This window comes from Portunus trituberculatus, chromosome 41 (assembly GCF_017591435.1).
Source record: "Portunus trituberculatus isolate SZX2019 chromosome 41, ASM1759143v1, whole genome shotgun sequence".
NCBI classification, from domain to species: Eukaryota; Metazoa; Arthropoda; class Malacostraca; order Decapoda; family Portunidae; genus Portunus; species Portunus trituberculatus.
In genome coordinates, this window is record NC_059295.1 from 33,775,865 (window position 1) to 33,786,425 (window position 10,561).

The 10,561-nt window shown below is 41.0% G+C and overlaps 1 protein-coding gene across 1 annotated transcript in view; it reads left to right on the forward strand.

The window, feature by feature from the left end:
* The window catches only part of LOC123517006 (serine/threonine-protein kinase NLK2-like), a 192,271-nt gene that overhangs the window by 23,665 nt on the left and 158,045 nt on the right, over positions 1-10,561 (forward strand). The gene's annotated exons all lie outside the window — the stretch shown is intronic.

Here is a 10,561-nt window from a genome sequence, read left to right on the forward strand (position 1 = left end):
TCCACCCATAACTAGACCACCACCAATCAGAGCCTTCCACCAGTAACTTCAGTACCACCACCACTATAACTTGAGTCCTCCACCTCTAACTTCGCTCCTTCCTTCCACCTCTAACCACACTCCATCCACTACTATGTAAAGCCTCCACAAGTAACTACAGCACCACCAACTAGAGTCATCCACCACTACTACTACTACTACTACTACTACTACTACTACTACTACTACTACTACTACTACTACTACTACTACTACTACCATCATCCCTCTCCCACCACAACCTCCTCCTCCTCCTCCTCCTCCAGCTTGTCATCCTTCAAACACCAAAGACCGAGTGACTTTATTAGCTAGTCTGACCGCGCCATGTGTAGCCTTAATGGGATCTGGCCAGGTGTGGGTATACTGCGGTTACCTGTGGAGTCCTTAATGCAATCTTAGCCCCTGTGATTGTCTGATTCCCAGCCTTATTGTATGGCTAGCCCGCCTTGAGATGTGTTTCCTGTTAATTGATACTGTGGGGCCTGATCTCTCTCTCTCTCTCTCTCTCTCTCTCTCTCTCTCTCTCTCTTCTCTTGTCGGTATTGCTGCTAATAAAGGTGTTGTTATTTATTTATTCATTTTTCAAGGGTATGTCTTAGTATAGGGTGATGTGTTTCTTGGAGGGTTGTTAGATACAAATTACATCTTATCTGCGCTGCTTCTGTCAAAGTCTTGCGGATGTTTTGGTGTGGGTTGGCTTCATGGATTTTTTTTATTTACATTTTATTTTTATTTTAGTGATTAGTGTGATATTTTATTTATTTATTTATTTTTTTTTTATATATGGTTTAATGGTAAAGATACACGTATGGAAACTAGACAAATCTTTCTCTCATCTGCAGTGGTTCTGTCGAAGTCTTGTTTGTGTTTTGTTAGTGTTCTTTTTTTTTTTCCAGTTATTAGTATAGTTTGATATGGTTTCTGTATGGTCAGTGGGGAATATACGTATGGAAAATTTCTACTATCTCTTATCTGCAGTGTATCTGAATCAGTTCTTGTGGATATTATTTTGTGGAGGGTTTTTAAGGTTATATTCGTGATGATTAGTGTGATATTGATTTTTGTATGGTTTAATGGTAAGGTATGTATGGAAACGAGACAAATTATATCTCATCTGCAGTGTCATCTGTCAAAGTCTTGTTTTGTTAGGGTTTTCAATATTGTTTTAGATATTAGTATAGTTTGATATAGTTTTTGTATAGATTAGTGATAAATATATGTATAGAAAATGAGTATTATTTCTTAGCTGTAATATTTCTGAATCATTTCTTGTTGATGCTGTTTTGTGGGTTTTTAAGGTTTTTGTATGATTAAAATTTGTGTAATATGGGTTTTTGTAGGATTTAATGCTAAAGATAATTATGGAAACTAGACAAATTGTATCTTATCCATACTTCTGATAAAGTCTTGTGGGTGTTTTATTGGCAGGTTTTCAAGTTTTTTTTTTTTCCTCCAGTATAGTTTGATATGGTGTCTGTATTGTTAGTGGTAGATACCTATGGAAAATTGGCATTATCTTTTATCTGCAGTGCTTCTGAATGAGGTCTTGTGGATGTTTTTATTTTATTTAGAGGTGTTTTTGTGATTAGTAGTAATTTATATGGTTCCTGTATAGTGTTGTGGTAAAGATATGGTGGTATGGCAAAATCCTCTCTATGGGCTTTTGAGAGAGAGAGAGAGAGAGAGAGAGAGAGAGAGAGAGAGAGAGTGAGTGTGTCTGTGTGTAAAAATGTAGGTTCTGATTTCTCCCTCCACACACTCTCTTTCCCTGGCCAGTAAGCTAATGCACACAACTTGTATTTCATTCTTTTACCGGTAGACTCAGCTATTCCGCCGACTTAAAACTTGTAAAGTGTCCTGGCTGTCCTCATTATCTCGTATTTCAATCGCTTACCTTTTTAACAACTTTTTTTCCCCTCTTTTTGTGTGTCAGGGTTTTAAATTTCAGGAAACTACTACTACTACTACTACTACTACTACTACTACTACTTTCTAATGACATTTTCTCATTAGTGAAAACGTGACAAGTACTCCACATCTCCAGCCTTCTTATGGGATCAGCGGCCAGGCTCCCTTACCGCGCCCTTGGCTTCCTGATACTCTGTTTGACGTGGAGTGTCGGCACGCAGTCGAGTGGTTGGTGAGGGCTGGACTTGGCGGTGGCGAGGTGTGAGGCTTTGAAAGATTTCCGTATGCTGAAACACTTCTGCGTCTCACTCTTGTCTATTCAAAAGGTCTTAGTTGAAGTTGTACCCTTTTTTTTTTTTTCTCTCTCTCTCTCTCTCTCTCTCTCTCTCTCTCTCTCTCTCTCTCTCCTTATATGTCTTTACGGTTATAATGACATTAATACGTTGCGAAGTGTTGCGATGAAGGTTTTACTTGAGATCGTATTCTGAAACATTCCATCATACCGCACTATATTCAAAAGCCTCTGATTGAAGTCACGAATTTTTTTTAAGGTCATTTTTACTGTTTTAGTGACATATTAATACGATGTTTACATAACTGACAGGAAAAAACTTAAAAAGACTTAAAATGATCCATGTAGCCTTTGTAAATAGACGCTTCAGAACCCTGGTCTTGGGTCAGTATTCAGAATCGCTTTGCTCTCTCACCACGATGTTTTACAAAGGCTACAGAGATGATTAGCCGGGTTGAAAGTAGTGGAGGTGTTGGGCAGAAGTGTATTGGTGTGGCGTGGTGCAGTGCAGTGCGGACGGGCTTGTGGGACGCGGCGGTGATGCTGTGATGGCCAGCACTTCACGAGACGCTGGGAGGTTGGCAGAAGTGGCTGTGGACCGCAGTCTCAAACACTTCGGCGTCTTATCTCGGTTTAGCAGCCTCTTGTGAATGTTATAGGGGCTTTCAAGGGTCTTCTCAGGTTTGTAGTGGTAGTTTAACAAGAGTTCTACACTATTAGTGGGGAGAAAGCATCCCAGGGAGCCTGAGAACCTGATTAATTACCTACATGGCTTTTGGAAGTATATTGCCCCTGTGAGATTCTAATGTGTTTCAGAATATCTCATGACATTTATCCCATTCTTTTTGGCGAACTCTTTTCACTGTTCGAGGACCAGCACCCAAGTGGGCCTTTTTTTTTATTAGTTTTTATTGCTCTTGGCCGGATCTTGCATAAAAAAAAAAATGGTCAGGATTGTGTGCCTACCTTTGAATTTCCTTTGAATGAATACGTACAGTACTACCACCTTTGATCACCTGAAGGGAGTGTGGGTATGCTTGTCTACTGTATACTTGAAAAAAAAAAAAAATTGAATAATGAAAAAATAAAAGAAAATAGAATCAACGTGCTTTTTACCATTGACATAGCGATTTGAATTAAGGGTTTTCCGTCCCACTCCTTGAAATCAATGTCTTGCTGCCGAGAGATGGTTTATTAGTCACTCGTTAATGGTATTCACGAGAGAGAGAGAGAGAGAGAGAGAGAGAGAGGAAACGTGTGTACTGTCGTGTATATTTGTATGTACTATGTATTTTTATTCGTTCCACGCAGACAGGTCCAGTCAAACAGACAGACAGACAGACCACAAGCCTCCGTGAGCCTAACTGGCTTACTTCCACACCACCAGAACTTTGTGTGTTTGTGTGTGTGTGTGTGTGTGTGTGTGTGTGTGTGTGTGTGTGTGTGTGTGTGTACCTCTGTAACCCTTGAATTCGTTACGCAAAAGATTCGTTATTATTATTATTATTATTAGTAGTAGTAGTAGTAGTAGTAGTAGTAGTAGTAGTAGCAGTGTTAGTAGTAGTAGTGGTAGTGGTGGTATTAGTAGTAGTGGAAGCAGCGGTGGTTACATCACAAGAAAAGGTCAGCGTATGACATTACACTGAGGATTCACTACAACTTTGGTTTTTCTCTTTTTTTTGTTTTCTTTACTTTGTTCCCTCGTGCCTTCTTTCTTTTTTTCTTTTTTTGTCGATTTTCTTTGTTTTTCTTCCTTTTTTCTTTTCTTTATGTTTGTTTCTTGTTTTTCCTTCTTTCCTTCCTTTTTCTTTCTCTTAACCAATGTGTGTGTGTGTGTCTGTCTGTCTGTCTGTCTGTCTGTCTGTCTGTCTGTCTGTTTATCTATCTGTCTTCCTCCTCTCTTAGTTCTTTCTTAATTCTTTCTTCTTTGTAATTTCTTTGTTTACATAAGCTGTATTTCTTTTCCACTTGTACGGGCGACAATGTTTGTATTCATAATTCATTCACGTGTTTTTGCTTTCATTATATTTTAAGAATGAAAAATAGAAAATATGTTGAAAAAAGCAGAGAGAGAGAGAGGGGGAGGGAGGATGGGGTAATAAATGAAAATAAGGACAGATAAACAATAATAACGACAAACACAAGGGCCGCCGTGGTACAGTGGAACCATGCGCTCTTTGGGGTCCTAGAGGTCTCCAAGAGCGCGGGTTCGAATCCTGTCCACGGTCTGAGTGCAAGTTGGGCTTCCTCACTCGGGGCAACGGTTTCCTAGCGGGTGGGCTTTGAGATAGGAGGTACCACAAAAAGTATCCCCTTTAGCCCAGAAATTCCGTGAAAAGCCCACATGGTATAGATGAAAAAAGGAAAATATGAAAAGAATAAGAAACAAAAGAAGAAAGGAAAATTGGAATATAGAAATAAAGAAATGAGAGAGAGAGAGAGAGAGAGAGAGAGTATTCGAACAGGTTGGAGTCACCTGTTATGTACGTGAAAATGAATAAACGAGAGTGTTTTGCATCATAACGCTGTAATTACTGATACCTGTGTGTGTGTGTGTGTGTGTGTGTGTGTGTGTGTGTGTGTGTGTGTGTGAATTTCTGAAGGATGTTAACGTGGAGTGGCATAGTTCCATGAACTCTTAGAGAGAGAGAGAGAGAGAGAGAGAGAGAGAGAATGTGGAAGGATTTTAACTGAGTTGTGGAGGGAACGGAGAAGTAATTGAGAGAGAGAGAGAGAGAGAGAGAGAGAGAGAGAGAGAGAGTAGCGGAAAGTGAGTGGAGGGCTTGCGAGATTGGCTGTGGGGTTAGGTAAACACTAACCCCGCCATATGTTGTGTGTGTGTGTGTGTGTGAACGGACATGCGGGCGGGCGGACGGACGGGCGGTATAGATCGACGTGTGTGTGTGTGTGTGTGTGTGTGTAAGGGCGTGAGAGAAGCTGGCGGCAGCGACGGTAGTGGTGGTAGTGGTAGTGGTGGTGGTGGTGGTGGTGGTGGTGGTGGTGGTAGCCGCGGCAAGGGAACAGAAGGCCGCCTTTAGGATGGGTAGGTCCTCCTCCTCCTCCTCCTCCTCCTCCTCCTCCTCCTCCTCCTCCTCCTCCTCCTCTTCTGCCCCAGGCCACTATCTCAGCACACACCACCACTCACCTTTGCCACACCACCACTACCACCACCATCACTCTCTTCTCATATAGTCTTACTGTGGCAAAGATCTCCTCCTCCTCCTCCTCCTCCTCCACACACACAAAACGTCAAAATATGTCGACACCACCAAAATAACCACTGGAGTATAATATATATAACTTCAACATGGACCCCCAAAAAAAAAAAAAAAAAGATAAATAAAATAACTTGTAGTCAAATTGAAATGGCCCATGCCTTTAACTGGTGTGATCGCTGTGGGAGGTTCACTTTACTACTGGCGGAAAATGCAAACTTCATCGGGCTTAGTGCATCATCTGAAGGAAGGTATAGGTATTGGGGGGTTAGTGTGTGGGTGGGTGGGTGGTGGTGGTGGTGGTGGTGGTGGTGACGACGGTGGCAAGTTACAATAATGGTCTCCTGTCTTCGTGAATTTTTATCCTATGACTTGTGTGTCTCGTGAGGAGCTAAATAATCGTATTTCTTTTTCTTCTTCTTCCTCCTCCTCCTCGTCCTCGTCCTCCTCGTTTGATTTGATAAATGTGGTAAATTTGAACGGTGAGTAAAGGCAAGGCAAGGCAAGACAAGACAAGACAAGACGTTTCAGAATCACGGTAGTTATCAGTATCCCCGCCAACATTGGTGAGTTTAATATATTGCCTTTCCAAAATAGATAAAAAAAAAAAAATAGTTATATATGTTTAAAGTTTAATCATTCGCTTCCTCGGTTTGGTAATGTGTGCACAGTTGTGATTACAGAAATATATCGGAATGGCAGAAATAGTACAATATAATGACGTAATAGCTCGTCTCAGAAATTATTCCATGTAAAGAGAGATTTCACGAACTAAATCTGTTATGTCAATGTGAAGAATCGCTGACGAGTTTAAAGAAATTTGTAGAATATTTGTAACGTTTGATGACACAAATATGAACGATTGCATTACACACAGTCGTTCTAATATAACAAGACAAAACAACCTCAATGTGAAAAATCGCTGACGAGTTTAAAGAAATTTGTAGATTATTTGAAACGTTTCATGACATTAATATGAACGATTGCATTTCACACGCTCGTTCAAATATGACAAGAAAAAACAACCACAAGGTAATAAGAAAAAAAAAAAAATAACGATAAAGGAAGCTAAATATTTCTTCAGTCGACTTAGTGTTCACAGCTCCTTATCTTCAAATATCGCTAAACTACACGTGTACATTTAAAAAAGATTCGGTAAGTTTCGAGACACCAATCCACAATCCACTGCAATACCAAATAGAGATCAAAAGTGCTTCGTGTCTGCTTAGGTATGAAATGTTGTGCCGAGGTGTTGCTGGTTGTACAACACTGGAAAGGAGTAACAGTAGTGGCTGCTCCTTTCTCTTTCCTCTAAAATATCCACATAGTTTCTCCACACTAACTGACATGGCTGGAGAGAGAGAGAGAGAGAGAGAGAGAGAATTTGGAAGGGCCTTTATCTTTACTAAATATGTATTCATTTTCCTCTTCCTCTTTATTATATGTTGTCTTGTGGGGAGGGAGTATTAAGGCAGCTGTTTATTCTTCTTTTGTGTTCTATTTCCCTCTTTCTTCTTCTTCCTCCTCCTCCTCCTCCTCCTCCTCCTCCTCCTCCTCCTCCTCCTCCTCCTCCTCCTCCTCCTCCTCTTCTTCCTCATGTCGTAAAGTTAAGTTAGCGTTTTTCCTTTCTCTTAATTTCCTCTCCTCCCATATCCTCTTACATCTTCCCCTTCCCTTTATTTTTACTTGTCTTTCTTTCCTCTCCTCTTTTCTCTCATTTCCTCTCTCCCTCCACCCCTTCCTTGCTGCAGTTATTGCGTGTCTTGTCTTACGGTAGCTGGAGGAGGAGGAGGAGGAGGAGGAAGAGGTGGTGGTGTTTGTGATGGTGGTGATGGAAGAGGAGAACGAGATAAATGGAAGAATAAACTCTCTCTCTCTCTCTCTCTCTCTCTCTCTCTCTCTCTCTCTCTCTCTCTCTCTCTCTCTCTCTCTCTCTCTCTCTCTCTCTCTCTAATGGGCTGCCGTGAGGAGTACTGCTAATGGTCGACAAGAAAGGAAAGACTTGAGGTATTGAGCGCGGTAACCTTCTTCTAGTCTTCTTCCTCCTCCTCCTCCTCCTCCTCCTCCTCCTCCTCTTCATTCCAGTAAGTCTTTTTTTTCTCTTTTTCAGCGTCAGTACTTTCCATTCAGCCATTCCAGTTCGCCATTCCAGCATTCCAGTCCCTTGTGTTAGTATTAAACAGTGAATTATTCCTGTTTGCTATTCCAGTCCATCATTCCACTCCATTACATTACATATATTCCAGTTTATCATTCCAGTTCCTTGTTCCAATCTTTAATTCCAGTCCCTTATTCCAGTCTATCCTTCCAGAGAGAGAGAGAGAGAGAGAGAGTAAATTGACTGACAAAGACATACAGAAATTAGACACAAACAAAATACGAGAGAGAGAGAGAGAGAGAGAGAGAGAGAGAGAGAGAGAGAGAGAGAGAGAGAGAGAAAGTTTAGGTCTGGTAAGGTCAGGTCAGGTCAGGACAGGACAAGACGATTAATGACCACCAGGTGAAGGTCTTTATGTTTACATCTGTCGTGTGTGTGTGTGTGTGTGTGTGTGTTGCTTTTCATCAGTCTTTTCTTTTGTTTACTTTTTGTTGTCTTTCTACCCGTTTGTTTGCTACTCTGTTTATATTTTGTTTGTGTGTGTATGTATGTCTTACCCAGTTAACTCTCTCTCTCTCTCTCTCTCTCTCTCTCTCTCTCTCTCTCTCTCTCTCTCTCTCTCTCTCTCTCTCTCTCAGGCCACAGTTCCATCCCAGGCCTCCATATTTTCGTGTCTTCCATAATTACCTTGGTATTTTCCCTTCAATCTGTCTGTTTCCCTCTACCGTCTGTCCCTTTAGCCGTCCACCACACCGCTACCTGTTTATTGATGGGTTTGCGGCCTGTTGGGTTGTTTACTGTTGTGTCCGTTTGTTTGGCCCACTGTTTATTGTTTTATTTTGTTGGTGTGTGTGTGTGTGTGTGTGTGTGTGTGTGTGTGTGTGTGTGTGTGTGTGTGTGTGTGTGACAGTTAGTTAGTTAATATTCGTACGTGTATGTCTACCTACCCATTCTCTCTCTCTCTCTCTCTCTCTCTCTCTCTCTCTCTCTCTCTCTCTCTCTCTCTCTCTCTCTCTCTCTCTCTCTCTCTCTCTCTCTCTCTCTCTCTCCATTACATCCTAAGGTCAACACACGCACGCACTAAGGTCACGGAGGTCACGTCCCGGTCACGGAGGAGGTCAGACTTGAGCTATGCAGGTGACAGGTCGTGGTGGCCGAGTGGATAGGTCAAGGAAAGGTTACGGTAATGCATTCCACCAGAGAGAGAGAGAGAGAGAGAGAGAGAGAGAGAGAGAGAGATGTGACTTCAACGTTTTAGATTCATATACAGACCAATTTTAATGCTAACCGCTTCAATACTTGGAACACATTTTTACCTTGAGATTTGTGTACGATTTGACCATTTTATTGACATTATTAAGGGTCTATGGAGGTCAGAAGAGTAATGGTCCATAGTCTTGACTATTTTAATCCCCACATGAGTTTTTTGAAGCTGTACAGGTAGTAAGTAGAACGAATATGGAAATACGTCACAATACTGAAGAGGTTAAGATAATTAGGTTTAGTAGATAAGTCTGAAAAACGTGAAAGATTATCTATGTAAATGTTGAATAATTAGCTATTATTCGTTCGTGTTGTTTAATTCCTTCAGTATTGAGGCGATTTTTTTACCATGAGTTTTAGGTACGATTAGACCATTTTATCTACAATAGGAAGGGTCTATGGAGGTCCGAAGGTTAATGGCAAGAGTCTTCACAGTTTTAATCCCCACATAAGTTTCTGAAGCTGTATAAAATCGGTAAATAGTAAGCAGAATGAATATAAAAACGCGCAATGGTACTGAAGGGGTTGATAGCAATATATTTCGTGTATTGGTGAAAGTGGCAGCCTTTCTAGTTTTAAGCAAATGAGAGAAGTGAGTATATGTTTATTGTTTGCTTTTTGTGTATATCAGTTATCTAGCACGGAAGGACAAGGGAACAGAGAAGAACAAACAAAAAACGTGACATAAATCTGTGAAGAGCACCAGTCTATACTAATCCAATCATTGAGAAAAAAAAGTCTAGATAGCTTTTTCTTTCCTTTTTAAACACGAACGCAAAGGAACACAAAAGAGGAGCAAAACTAGAACACTACTCGAAAGAAACACAAAAGATGAACAATTTAGCACCTCACAATTAAAAAAAGAAAAAAAAAGAAAAACTAAGTCACTGTTCTAGACTTTTCCAACACACCACCTCTTCAAGCAAAGGCAACGCAAAGGAACACGAAGGAAGAACAAACTAGTATCCTTGTTGCCCCAAATACATAATAATCTTTTTTTTCGTAATAAGAATGTAACTCACTTTTATGAATTGCTAGTGTAAATAGAGTCACAATGCATGCTGGATATTTTACGAGTTGATTGGCAGGTGTTCCTCCGGTGTGGCTGGCAGGGCAGGGAGGATGGGCAGGTGATGTAGGATGGGGAGAGAGAGAGGAGAGTGTGTAGGAGTGAGGGGAGGATGTGGGGAGTAGAGGAACAAAGAGGGAGGGGAGGGTAAGAGGTCACGTATGCAGTTTATATCGTTATTAAGCATGACTTGGTTCACACACACACACACACACACACACACACACACACACACACACACACACACACACACACACACACACACACACACACACACACACTCAGGTGATACAGGTCATGAAAGCCGCAGTGATGAGCATGGTGGAAAGTTTGATGGCTCTCTCTCTCTCTCTCTCTCTCTCTCTCTCTCTCTCTCTCTCTCTCTCTCTCTCTCTCTCTCTCTCTCTCTCTCTCTCTCTCTCTCTCTCTCTCAAGAAGAAGAACAAGAACAAGAACAAGGAAATGACGATGAAATAAAAAAAAAAAAAAACAAGTAAGAGAAGACGAGGAGGAAGAGAGGAAGAGATGCTATTAAAAGAGAAGGAAGTGCAAATATAAAGACCACAATAAAAAGGAAATAGAAATAGAAAAAAATATGCTGCTGGAGAAAATAGAAGCAAGATTAGGTGAAATGCAATAATGGATGCTGTTTTGAGAAATGGGGAATGAGGAGGAAG